This window comes from Giraffa tippelskirchi, chromosome 7, assembly GCF_054371585.1.
Source record: "Giraffa tippelskirchi isolate mGirTip1 chromosome 7, T2T-mGirTip1v1.2.pri, whole genome shotgun sequence".
NCBI lineage: Eukaryota > Metazoa > Chordata > Mammalia > Artiodactyla > Giraffidae > Giraffa > Giraffa tippelskirchi.
The window spans coordinates 10,891,803-10,906,108 of record NC_137281.1 but is presented as its reverse complement, the minus strand read 5'-3'; the positions used below and the strand labels follow the sequence as shown (position 1 = coordinate 10,906,108).

General features: G+C 40.7%; 1 protein-coding gene across 48 annotated transcripts in view; it reads left to right on the top strand.

The window, feature by feature from the left end:
• ZNF227 (zinc finger protein 227) overlaps positions 1–13,462 on the top strand; it is a 29,147-nt gene extending 15,685 nt beyond the window's left edge. For 17 of the 48 annotated variants that reach the window (XM_081515852.1, XM_081515832.1, XM_081515846.1 and 14 more), the window contains 5 exons: positions 6,878–6,926; positions 10,389–10,489; positions 10,651–10,763; positions 11,281–11,364; positions 13,083–13,462. The gene's annotated coding sequence lies outside the window, so the exon portion shown is untranslated. Of the gene's footprint in view, positions 1–648; positions 2,168–6,877; positions 6,927–10,388; positions 10,490–10,650; positions 10,764–11,280; positions 11,365–12,950 lie in introns of all 48 variants that reach the window. The other 31 variants (XM_081515867.1, XM_081515866.1, XM_081515864.1 and 28 more) reach the window with 9 other exon arrangements.
• Positions 13,463–14,306: the final 844 nt, after the last annotated feature.

Genomic DNA, 14,306 nt, shown 5'->3' with positions numbered 1-14,306 from the left:
GTCTTTTTACCCTTTGCATCTAAATACTCAAGTATTTAGACGTATTGATATATTGTAAGAACAAGGAGATTTACTTACATATCTACAAATATAGCACTCAGGAAAATTGAATATTGATATATAACATTGTCTAACCTCCAGACCTTATTCAGATTTATCAGTTCTGTGTTTCCCTTTTCTCCCTCCCTCTCCTTTTTATTTATTTTTTGATAGGTGACAGAACTAAAATCAACTTACGGAATCTTTAAAGAAAGGTGTATATTGCCTCCCATATAATTTAATTATTCACCATTTGAATATTCAGTTGTTGCTATACCAGTTACTGAAAATTTCCCTTATTCCCCACTACTTTGCAGTACCACTTTTGAAGAAAATTAGTGATTTAAACATGATTAGATAGATGTCTTGACTCTCAACTCCCTTTGATTGGTCTACTTTTCAATAATTTTACTAATACCACGCTACTTCAGCATAGCTTTGCAATGAGTCTTGGTATTTGGTAGAAGACATTTTCTTATCTTGTTCTTTTTAAGGGTGTCTTGGCAGCTTCCAGTTAGGATAATAGGAGATAGAAACCCCATGAAGTATTGTTTCTTTAAAAACAAACAAACAAACTGGAATCAAACCGTTCTAACCATTGGTTCACAGGAAAAATAGGGAGAAATATTTGTGGCAACATGAATAAAACTGTAGGACATAAACTAAATGAAACAAGACAGAGAAAGACACTGGATGATATCATTTTATCTTATATGTGGAATCTAAAGGGGAAAAAGTATCAGACTTACTGAGACAGTGAGTATAATAATGGTGGTGGCTGCCTGGGAGAAAGTATCGGACTTACTGAGACAGTGAGTATAATAATGGTGGTGGCTGCCTGGGAATGGGGAGAGGTTATAAAAAGGGTACAAACTTTCAGCTTTAAGATGAGTAAGATCTAAGGATCTAATCTATAGCTTGGTGACTATAGTTGATAATGTATAGTTGAAATTTGCTAAGAATAGGTATTAAAGGGCCTCCCTCCCTGTCCCTCAAAAGAGTTAGCTATGTGATGATGTGTTAATTCATTCATTTGTGGGAATCCTTTCACAGTATATATCAATTCATCACACATGTTAAAATTTTACTTATCAATTATACCTCATAAAGTTGAAAAAAAGGAGTTGAATTTGTTACGGTTATGTGAGCAGGATACCCCACTTTCACACCAACTTCATGAATAATCATCATGGCTCAATGATTTAGACCAACCTGGAGAAAAAACATTCTGTAGTATTTATGATGGTTTTATTTGTTATGATGATTTTACAAATTGAAGGTTTGTGGCAAACCCTTGTCAAGCAAGTCTTCTGGTACCATTTTTCCAACAGCATTTTTAAATTAAGGTACATACATTATTTTTTAATATGTAATCGCATACCTTGACTAGTATAGTGTAATCATAACACATGCACTGGGAAACTAGAACATTCATGGGGCCCACGTTATTTCATAATTTGCTCTATTGCAGTGGTCTGGAATCTAACCTAAAATATCTCCGAGGTATGCCTGTATTCTAGGCCTTTCTTTTTCAAATTACAGTATTTCCTTCCCTTCTTGCTAATGCATCTTCTTTTATTTGCTAGAAACTCCAGCTTTCAAAAGCAATTAAAGCCAACAAAAGTGGGAAACTTTTGTTATTTGTTTTGTGGCTTGACCAAAGGTTACTTTTTCTTCTGGTGAGTCTTTAACATATTGGAGTGATTAGGTCATGCCAAGTAAACATTTGTCAGTGGTCTAAATGCATCCAGGTACAAGTAAAAAAAGGCAATAAACCAAGTTTGAGATTCTCTCTTCGCCCTTCCTTTCTCATGCAGCCACATTTACTTTTCAGTCACACTTATTAGTAATGTAATGAAAACAACAACACCCAAAACCCTCCAGGAGACAGGAAGGAAAAGAAATATCAAACTAAAACAGCACCTCGGTGAACTGAACGAGCTTTATTTTTCAGTTTCACTACTTTTGCCGAGGATTCTGGGAAGTGTAGTCCAGTGCGCCGGGTATTCGGCGCCACTTCCGTCCCCGAGGGTGAGGGGCCGTAGCCCTTGTTCCGGTGGGGGATTCTGGGAAGTGCAGTCCGGGCACTTCCGCTACAGGAGTGAGAGGCCTCGGTATCATCTGAGAGGTGAGTTAGTACCTAGATTCTGGGTCTCTTGATCCTGTCTGGATGTGGAATACGCAGCTGCCCTCACCCTCGGGAAACAGAAGCAATGGAGGGCAGGGATGACGGTTTTTGTGTCTGGCGTTTGGCGAGGTTCTCGGGCCCCTGGTTGGGGGCGAAGCAGGGTAGCGCTCTCCGAGTTTGAGAGTCTCTCGGCCCCTCGGTTTTCCTCGCTTCCCCTACCTTGTGCACGCTCTGCCATCTTTTAGGGATATACTCTTCGTAGAATTATCCGATTGCTCCGATTCACTTCTGTAAAGAGGAGTTAATAGTGGTACCTCCTTAGTAGGCATGTGATGAGATTCACGTGAAGCAAATGTGAAACTGCTTAGAATCGATCGCTGGCACCTGCTAAACGCGGTCGATTGTTCAGTTTCTTCTTCCCGCGGTGCTTTCAGTCCTTGAAAGTCTCTGTGAGCCCCGGGTGGTCTGAGCTCCAGCTGCAGAGCCACTGGTTCTTCTCCAGCCTCTGCAGAAAGAGGGGTTCTCCGTGGATTCCTTTGACACCCACAGCCCCGACCTTTTTTAAAGGAAGAAGGGGGTCTCACCCCTAGCCGGTGCCTGGGGATGTCCGCCGTAAGTTATCCTGGGCCTTCTACAACTGTGTCTTTTCATTCTTCCATATCTTCCTACCTTTCCATTCCTGACCCTGATTTCTCTAAAAGGACTCACAGAGAGGAGAGAGTGAGTGACCCACGAATCCTGGTACATTGTCCCAACGTGAGGGAATTTTATCTTCCCATGTCATTTCTGCCAGGTGGGCAATAAGTTTCCTTCACTCATGAACAGGTTTTTTCTACCGGCCAAATGTTCCAATGTTTATAGAATAAATGGGAGGTTGGATGAGACCTGTTGATGAATGAGTAATAATAATCTGTTAACATAGTGAATGCCAGATACTCTTCTACAGGCTTTATATGCATTGTGAAGTGAAAGTTGCTCATTCGTGTTCGAATCTTTGTGACCCCGTGGACTGCAGCGTGCTAGGCTTCCCCATCCCTCACCATCTCCTGGAGTTTGCTCAAACTCATGTCCATTGAGTCGGTAATGACATCAAACCATCTGTCGTCCCCTTCTTCTGCCTTCAGTCTTTCCCAGCATCAGGGTCTTTTCTAATGAGTCAGGTCTTCGCATCAAGTAGCCAAAGGATTGGAGCTTCAGCATCAATCTTTCCAATGAATATTCAGGATTGATTTCCTCTAGGATTGACTGGTTTGATCTCCTTGCAGTCCAGTTCAGTTCAGTTCAGTCACTCAGTCGTGTCCGACTCTCTGCGACCCCATGAATTGCAGCATGCCAGGCCTCCCTGTCCATCACCAACTCCCGGAGTCTACCCAAACCCATGTTCATCGAGTCGGTGATGCCATCCAACCATCTCATCCTCTGTCGTCCCCTTCTCCTCCCGCCCCCAATCCTACCCAGCATTAGGGTCTTTTCCAATGAGTCAACCCTTCGCATGAGGTGCCCAAAGTATTGGAGTTTCAGCTTCAACATCAGTCCTTCCAATGAACACCCAGGATTGATCTCTTTTAGGATGGATTGATTGGATCTCCTTGCAGTCCAAGGGACTCTCAAGAGTCTTCTCCAACACCACAGTTCAAAAGCATCAATTCTGAGGCACTCAGCTTTCTTCACCGTCCAACTCTCACATCCATACATGACCACTGGAAAAACCATAGCCTTGACTAGACGGACTTTTGTTGGCAAAGTAATGTCTCTGCTTTTAAACATGCTATCTAGGTTGGCCATAACCTTCCTTCCAAGGAGTAAGCGTCTTTTAATTTCATGGCTGCAGTCACCACCAGCAGTGATTCTGGAGCCCAAAAAAGTAAAGTCTGACACTGTTTCCACTGTTTCCCCATCTATTTCCCATGGAGTGATGGGACCAGATGCCATGATCTTAGTTTTCTGAACGTTGAGCTTTAAGCCAACTTTTTCACTCTCCTCCTTCACCTTCATCAAGAGGCTCTTTAGTTCTTCTTCACTTTCTGCCATAAGGGTGGTGTCATCCGCATATCTGAGGTTATTGATATTTCTCCCGGCAATCTTGATTCCAGCTTGTGTTTCTTCCAGCCCAGCGTTTCTCATGATGTACTCTGCATATAAGTTAAATAAGCAGGGTGACAATATACAGCCTTGACGTACTCCTTTTCCTATTTGGAACCAGTCTGTTGTTCCATGTCCAGTTTTAACTGTTGCTTCCTGACCTGCATACAGGTTTCTCAAGAGACAGGTCAGATGGTCTGGTATTCCCATCTCTTTCAGAATTTTCCACAGTTTATTGTGATCCACACAGTCAAAGGCTTTGGCATAGTCAATAAAGCAGAAATAGATGTTTTTCTGGAACTCTCTTGCTTTTTCGATGATCCAGCGGATATTGGCAATTTGATCTCTGGTTCCTCTGCCTTTTCTAAAACCAGCTTGAACATCTGGAAGTTCACGGTTCACGTATTGCTGAAGCCTGGCTTGGAGAATTTTGAGCATTACTTTACTAGCATGTGAGATGAGTGCAATTGTGTGGTAGTTTGAGCATTCTTTGGCATTGCCTTTCTTTGGGATTGGAATGAAAACTGACCTTTTCCAGTCCTGTGGCCACTGCTGAGTTTTCCAAATTTGCTGGCATATTGAGTGCAGCACTTTCACAGCATCACCTTTGAGGATTTGAAATAGCTCAACTGGAATTCCATCACCTCCACTAGCTTTGTTCATAGTGATGCTTTCTAAAGCCCACTTGACTTCCCATTCCAGGAGAGCCAGACATCCTTGCAGTCCAAGGGACTCTCAAAAGAGTCTTCTCCAGCACCACTGTTCAAGAGCATCAATTCTTCAGTGCTCAGCCTTCTTTATGATCCAACTCTCATATCCATACATGACTACTGGAAAAACCATAGCTTTGACTATACAGACCTTTGTTGGGAATCTCATTCATCAACCCGGTTCCAACCCATCTGGGGTCTACATGCATGTTAACCACCGTCATGTAGACCCTGGATGGGTTGGAACCGGGTTGATGACTGAGGCTCCCCAAAACCCAGAGGAAAAAATTGGAAGATGCAGTTTATCCTCTCTCCTCCCAATCAGGAACAGCCTCAGGATTTTACAGCTCAGAGTAACCTCTGAGACGGTCCAGCCCAATCCTTGCCTGAGAAAGTGTGTCTTTGATCATCCTTTGATTCCATGTGCAGATCCTTTGATAACATGTGCAGAGTCTATATCCTCCAACTCCCATTTCATTTCTCCCCAAGGACACCCTTCTCTGTGATTAGTGACCTGGAGACCAGCCCTGGAATCAGAGTTGGATTCATGTCAGTCAGGTCTCATGAGCTCTGTGATTATCAGTAAAGTAATCGCATGAATCCTCAGCTTTCTCTTCCATTATATGGGGAAAATAATCATCATATCATCAGAGCTTGTGTTATGTGCCAGGCACTGAGCCAAGGCTGTTTTTTCCACCTATTTTTTAAAATTTTTTTATTAAAAAAATATTTTTTAGGCTGCTCCTTGTGACTTGTGGGGTTATAGTTTCCTGACCAGGGTTTGAACCTATGCCCTCTACAGTGAAAGCACAGAGTCTTAACCACTAGACCACCAGGGAAGTCCTTTCTTCTCCTATTTTTTAACTTGAGATGTAATTCGCATATAAGATTCACATATACTTTTTCTTACAAAATATACAACTCACTGATTTTTAGTATATTCACAGGATTGTAGAACCATCACCACCATCTAGTTCCAGAACATTTTCATCACCCCCAGAAGAAACCTCATGCCCCTGAGCCATCACCTCTCACTTGCCCCCTCCCAGCCCCTGGCAACCACTAATTGACTGGATGGACTGGACATTCTGTCTGGATGGACTTGCCTATTCAGGGCTATTGGACTTGCTCACTTAATCCCCAAAGCACCCTTATAAATTCAGGTCTGTTGTGGCCACTACAGTATTGTTCATTTAAGTGGGACAGACCATTTCACTTTTGTTTAAAATGAAAAAAAAAAAGAAACCTAGCAGTTGTATTTTAAATTTTTTTTTTTTACTTCAGTCGTCATGACAGAGGGGGATGTGCCATTGAGACTCTTCTGGCTACTTGAAGAATATTCACAAGTGCTGTATTTATACCTTTTATAGAACCAGATGCTGATATCAATGAAATATCATTACAAGACCAGAAACTATTAAGTGACATAGCCAATCAGAACTATGGACTTGTCAGAAATAAGGGTGAATTTCTTAAGACAGAGCATTGAACAGTCTCTGAAATCTGGATGTTATAAAAAGACTCCTTTCTTGGAATGAAGGCAAAACAAAACACACTTCCAGCATTCAGAAAATCATGAGGGTTTCAGGAGCCCTGTGTCAGTAACTGAGGGCAGAAAAAACAGTATCTTATGTCACAGGAGTAGTACCAGGGTTGACCTGGGACCTGTTGGCCCCAGAGTCCACTCTCATAGCCAGTACATCCCACTGCCTTTCATTTCCCCCAATACCTAGGATGAGGATGATGGCCCTGAACCCCGGGAGCCCCAAGGGGCTCTTGTATGCGCTCTGCTGCTTAGACTTGAGCAGACTGTTCACTGCCCAAGGGCCAGAGGGGCTGGTGATTCACACGAAGCAGCCACTTGGACTTGGACCTGTGTCTCAAGGCTTCTTTCTCCTTTGCCACTATGTCTTCCCAGGACTCTTGACTTTCCCCAGAAGGGGTGGCAGAGCATGATCAAGTTCCAGGTAAGTTGAGTTTTATCTCTTAATATTACATCTATTTCTTCAAAGATTCTCTTTTCTTAAAGATTAGGCACATTTTTTTAAATTGAAGTATAATTAATTTACAGTGTTGTGTTAATTTCCACGGTACAGCAGAGTGATTGCGTTATGCATATCAACACATTCTTGTTCAAATTCTTTTCCATTACGGTTTATCTCAGGGTATTGAATATAGTTCTCTGTGCTATACAGTAGGACCTTGTTGTTTATCGGTCTTATGTATACTAGTTTGCATCTGCTAATTCCAAACTCTCAGTACATCCCTCTTCCACCCAGCTCCCCTTTGACAATCACAAGTCTTTTCTCTATTATCATGTTTTGTTTTTTTCTCTCTTTTTTTTTCCCTTCTCTTGTGTTATCTTTTTTCTCTTCCATGGGAAGGATAAAGGAAGAAAACATTCCTTGTATGCCAGGTGCTTGCTTTTTTATGGTTATATTTTTTGCTTTTGCTTTTAGTTATTTTTTTTATTTTGTCATCTTCATTTCACAAGTAATAGTACAGAAACTCAGATATCAAAAAATTTGAAAAACTCAAATTACTACACTGACTGCTTGTAAGTCAGCTATACTTTATTTACTTAGAATCATAGTCTATGTATAGTTTTCAATTTTATATTTTCACTTAATTTTATCAATTGAATTTTTTTATGATTCAGCATTCTTTTATGTATTACCTCAGAAGGGTTTCTGTGTTTTGTTTAACCATTCAGAAGTCACAGTTAAACCTACAGACTGTTGTACCTCTGAATAAATTTGGTTTTGATTCATAACATTTTTGCTTAGGGCTTTTAAAAATGGAATATAATTTACTTACAAAAACTGCACAAATCTTAGGTGTTGGGTCAATGACAGTTGTATATCCTGTTTTCAAAGTTGTGTAATTGCATTAGCCCACTATGCAAAACAGAAATAAAAACTCTTACATTACTTCCAAAGTTCTCTCATGTCTCTTTCAAGTCAGTTTCTTTGACCTGGGAAGCATCTCCTGTTCTGATCTGTCATCATCATATGATTAGATTTGTTTGTTTTCAAATTAAACATAATTAATGAAATCATACTGTGTGTACTCTTGTACTTCTCTGACCCTGCATAATGTTTTTGAGATTCAGCTGTGTTGTTGCAGGTGTCAGGAATCCATTCCTTTTATCATATTCCATTTTATGAATAGATCACAGTTTGTCCTTTTAAGAGATATTTGAGTTGTTTGTAGCTTTAATGTATTTATTTTTAAAATTTTGTAATTTATTTGTATATTATTTATTTCATTAATTTTTTTTTTTTTGGCCGTAGTTTGTGGCATATGGGGTCTTAATTCCCTGACCAGGGATTGAACCCAAGCCTCCTGCCAAGGGAGCATAGAGTTTTAACCACTGGACTGCCAGGGAAGTCCCTATTTGTAGCTTTTAATTGTTTTGCTCTCATGATCATGCCTCACAGACCTTCTTAGGGGATGTGTTTTCATATCTCTTGGGTAAACATTTAGAAATGGAATGACTGGATTTGTAGGGTAAGTGAATATAAACTCTTTCCCAAAATACTTGTACCATTTGACAACACATCAGTCATGCATGAAATTTTCAGTGTGCCCTTCTTCTTTTCTGTCATTTGGTATTATGAATCTTGTTTCTTTAAGCCATTCTAATGAAATGACAGGCTTCCCTTATGGCTCAGCTGGAAAAGAATCTGCCTGCAATGTGAGAGACCTGAGTTTGATCCCTGGGTTGGGAAGATCCCCTGGAGAAGGGAAAGGTTACCCACTGCAGTATTCTGGCTTGGAGAATTCCATGGACAGTATAGTCCATGGAGTCACAAAGAGTCGGACGAAAGTGAAGAACTAAAGAGCCTCTTGATGAAAGTGAAAGAAGAGAGTGAAAAAGTTGGCTTAAAGCTCAACATTCAGAAAACTAAGATCATGGCATCCAATCCCATCACTTCGTGGCGAATAGATGGGGAAACAATGGAAACAGTGACAGACTTTATTTTCTTGGGCTCCAAAATCACTGCAGATGGTGACTGCAGCCATGAAATTAAAAGACGCTTGCTCCTTGGAAGAAAAGCTATGACCAACCTAGACAGCATATTAAAAAGCAGAGACATTACTTTACCAACAAAGGTCCATCTAGTCAAAGCTATGATTGTGAGAGTTGGTATGGATGTGAGAGTTGGACTATAAAGAAAGCTGAGCGCCAAAGAATTGATGCTTTTGAACCGTGGTGTTGGAGAAGACTCTTGAGAGTCCCTTGGACTGCAAGGAGATCCAACCTGTCAATCCTAAAGGAAATCAGTCCTGAATATTCATTGGAAGGATTGATGCTGAAGCTGAAACTCCAATACTTTGGCCACCTGATGTGAAGAACCGACTCATTGGAAAAGACCCTGATACTGGGAAAGATTGAAGGTGGGAGGAGAAGGGGACAACAGAGGATGAGATGGTTGGATGGCATCACCAACGCAATGGACAGGAGTTTAAGTAAGCTACAGGAGTGGTGATGGACAGGGAAGCCTGGCGTTCTGAAGTCCATGGGGTCACAAAGAGTCAGACAGGAATGAGTGACTAAACTGAACTGAATGAAATGACATCTCACCATGACTGTGATTTCTTTTTCTCTCATGATGAATACTTTTCTTAGGTTTTCTCCATTGTCATATCTCTTATGAAAAGCTTGCTGAAGTTGTTTGCCCATTTAAAAATTTGGCTTCTACTTTTTATTATTAAGGAGTTCTTTATATTTTCTGAGTTCAAGTCCTTTGTTATATATACTTTTGGGGAGTAATTTTTTCCATTCTGTGGTTTGTCTATTTGCTTTGTTAATTGTGTCTTTTTATATCATTTTGAGGTGAAATTTACATGTAATTTACATATAATAAATGTATTTGATCAATTCTGATAAACATACACATGCGACCACTGCTTCAGTCTAGATGTAGACCATTTTCATCACCAAAAAGATTCCCTCATCCCCAGTTAATCCCTATCCCACATGCCTGACTATAGGCAGCAACTGATTTACTTTATGTCACTACAGACTATGTTCATCATTTCTTGAGTTTCATGTTAACGGAATTACACAGTATATGCTCTTTTTGTGTCTGGCATCATTTGTTCATTTTGAACACAGGTCAATAGTTTGCTCCTTTTATTGCTTCATTGTATTTCATTGCCCAGATATACCACAATTGGGTTATTCATCCACCTCCTGATGTGCATTTTTTATTGTGATAAAATATACATAGCATAAAATTTACCATTTTAACCATTTTTAAATGTGCGGTTCAGTACTTTTAAGTACACTCACACTGTTGAACACATCTCCAGAACTTTTTTCTTCTTCTCAAAGTGAAATTCCATACCCATTAAACAGTGACTTCTTACCCCCTACATTCTACTGATCATAAGATTGAGGCTACATGTGTTTGGTGTTGTAGGAGGCAGTCCTTCAAGGAGGAGCTGGGACTGCTAGACTTGGCCCAGAGGAAGCTATACCATGACGTGATGCTGGAGAACTTCTGGAATCTGGTCTCCATGGGTGAGGGCTCAGGGACTCGGTGTCAACCCTCAGGAGTGCCTTGGTGTCAACATGTTTAAGAGTTTGGGGCTCTTGAAATGCTTCCTTGCATGTGGGGGCCTGAATTGCCTCCTTTTCATGAGAAGTCTTATTTATTCCTTGTCTGTTTTCTCAAATTGCAGGTGTAACATCTTGGTGTGGTTTAAAGTCAGTGAGTTGTATCACTATTGCATTTAATGAAATAGGACGGCAGTAGCATAGCTTGTCAGAAACTGCATATAGTGCAACAGAAACTGTGAGTAAAAAACAGGGAAGGAGATATGATAAAACTAGTTAATCAGGGACTTCCCTGGTGGTCCAGTGGGTAAGAGACTCCATACTTCCAGTGCAGGGGGCACAGATTCAAGCCCTGCTCAGGGAACTAAGATCCCACGTGCTGCAGGACACGGCCCAAAAAAAAAAAAAAAAGAACGAAGCTAACTGGCAGTTGAAATAAGCTAATCTATTTAATCATGTAAAGTAAAATTTCTGTACAATATGAAAATAAAAACACATAAATGTTGAGATCTACAAAGCTGTAAAAGTAGCAGCCTTATTTTTAAAAAAGTAGATAATGGTTAGGATTCAGTCACTTGTTTCAGTGATGTGCATCTGTTTATTTGCATGCCCGATCACAACAGAAGAGGTATTTATTACAACAGGTCATGATCAGAATTTGGAAAAATACTGCTCAGAGTGCCTGAAGATCATAGTATTGGAATTAAAAATTTTGTTTTTATTCGCTTTACACATGTATGGTTACTTTTTCATAGGATATCAACCCTTCACATTAGATATAATACTCCAGTTGGGGAGAGAAGAGCAGCTTTGGGTGATGGAGCCAGAAACCCGAGGAGGTGAGTGTTCAGGGAAGAACCATGCAGGTCTGAGCCCTTGCAGCTCACAGAGAGTGGTGCTTAGTGGATCTCACAGTCCCCTCCTCCTGCAGACAGCTCACGAGTGGAGAATAAACTGGTGTGATGAAAGGATTATTTCAGAACACAGTTCATCTTCTGATGAATGTCTAACTTAAGTTTGGTTTCTGTGTACCCTAATTAGTCATCTGTTGCTGTATCACAAATTATTCTTAAATTTCGCAGCTTAAAACTATAGACATCACAGTTTCTGTGCATCAGGATTCTGGAGGCAGCCTCGCAGGATGGTTCTGGCTCACGATCTCAAAAGATCTCAAGTCTGCCAGAGCTACAGTCCTCTGAAGGCTTGATGGGCCTGAAAGACGCTTCCAAGATGGGGTCATTCACAGAGTTGTTGGCAGGAGACCTCAGTTCTACCCTTGCTTTCCAGGAGAGGAGGCCTTGGTTCACTGGCAAACAGCCCTCTCCCTGAATCTTCTCAAAACATGGCAGCTAGTTTTCCCAAGGTAGTTGCGCTCAAGGGAGTAGAAGGCAGAAACTACAGTGTCTTCTATGGGATCATCTTGGAAGTGACGTGCCAGCACTGCCGTATCCTGTGGGCTTTGCAGACCAATCCTGATACGCTGTGGCGGGGACTTCAATAGAGTGTTCATACCAGGAAGCAGGGATCACTGGGGGCTGGCTTGTGTGCTGGCTACCGCAGCACCTATTGGTATTTGCTGATTCATATCTACAAAACCTGGAAGATAATATTAGCCATTCAGGCTTATCAGAAAATCCAGCCAAATTTAGCAGCAATAATTATCATAGGATTTTTTACTACCATAGGATATGTCAGCTAAGGGAATACGTTTTTTAGTTTTTTCCTCCCAGTTATAATGTTCATTAGTTGAATAATATATATTCAGACATCATTGAAATAAAGAAGAACTCTCTCAGATCTAGCTTATGTATTGTGCTTGTGCTCAGTCATCTCCAACTCTTTGTGACCCCATGGACGTAGCCCTCTGAGCTCCTCTGCCCATGGGATTTCCCAGGCAAGAATCCTGGAGTGGGTTGCCATTTCCTACTCCAGGGGATTTTCCTGACCCAGGGATCAAACCCACATCTCTTACATCTCCTGCACTGGCAGGAGGATTCATTACCACTGTGCCACCTGAGAAGCCCAGCTTATGTATTAACATGTGCATTTAGTGGCTAAATTAAGGAAAATAAAGTTATCATCTCATGGGTTCATTATCAGGACAGAGGAGATGTCTCCCTTTGCGAATATATTCTTTTCACTTTTGCTGAGAACGTCCCATGCTCTGTAGCACTGTATTTCTCATTTTGACCTCATGCATAAGTCTCGGCATATTAGTTCCTTTTTTAAAATTTAATTTTATTCATTCATTTATTTATTTTTAGGCCATGCCGTGCAGCATTTGGGATCTTAGTTCCCCAACCAAGGGATTGAACTGATACCCACTGCATTGGGAATGCAGAGTTTTAACCACTGGACCACTGGGGAGGTCCCATCAGTATACTACTTCTAAATGAGTCTCATTATTACCTCTTTGTTTCCACAGGCATGATAAAACCAAGAATCCAGCTGAACGATCCACTGGTTGAATACGATCTCCTAACACAGTTGACCTGTGAAATATCTTATATCCCTGAACTTGTCCTCACTTTCATCTCTGAATTTTTTATCCTTCTAGGACACAGGAATCAAAATGAAATAGACTCTTCAAGAAGTAGGACTAAGACACATTTTGCATGAAGGCCTTATGTGCAGGCAGATATGGGAAAAATTTACAAATAAATTAACTAGAACTCAGGACTCCATAATAGGTCTGCAAGGCAAGAAGTCCAAATTGCTAAAACAAGTTGATTCCTCCTGTCGGGTGCGGGCAGGAGAATCTGCTGAGGTTGCTGAAGATGAGAACTGTGTGGGAAAGCTTCAAGGAGAGAATTTCAATAGTGTCAACAATCAAGAGCTTCAAATTCAGACCTCCTGAGATTATTTTTCTTTTATTGGGTCCTTGGTGACAGGACCAGACTGAATAAAACAGAGAAAGTTGGTTTTCTTTCCATAAAATTTGGTGGCAAAGAGTGTACAAAAGGGGGAAACATATTAAAACATGCATTCTGGATGCCGCACTAAGCTATTAAGGCACAGAGTATTTTGAACACCATTCTGTACTTCTCAGATGCTTTCAAGTTTGCTTGGTTGAACGATTTACTCAGGTGTACATTTACTGGAGGCTTTCCACTATTGTTTTATTGAAGTATAGTTAATTTACAATGTTGTATTACTCCCAAGTGTTCAGCAAAGTGATTCTTGTATCTATTGGTATATTCGTTTTCAGATTGTTTTCCCCTATAGGTTATTACAAGATATTGAGTAGAGTTCCTGTGCTATATACAGTAGAACCTTGTTGTTCTCACAGTTTCTTCTGGGCCTTACCTTCCAGGACACTGGATACTTAAATTCTATGCTATCTCAAGTTTCATGTTACTGAAGAAATCCAGGGCCAACACCAGACTCTGGGGTGGGCTGCTCAGAGCTCCTGGTGGTTTATAACCATTAGGATGTTCACAACTGCAAGAAACAGGAAACTCAGCTCAAACTAGCTGAGACAGAAAAGGAGGATTATGTACTTAATTCAAAATCTTTTTCAGATAATCCCAACATCTGAATTGGTATTGATGTCTGTTAATTGTTTTTTTCTCATTCAAGTTCTGATTATTCTGGTTCTTGGTATGATGAGTGATTTTTTTTTTTTTTTGTATACTGGATACTTGGGGTATAATGCTGCAAGACTTTGGATCCTATTTGATCTTTTGTGGCAGGAAGTCACCTGTTTAGGTGTAGTACACAGGTCTAAGGGCTTCCCAGGTGGCTCAGCGGTAAAGAATCCACCGTAGTGCAGGAGCCATAT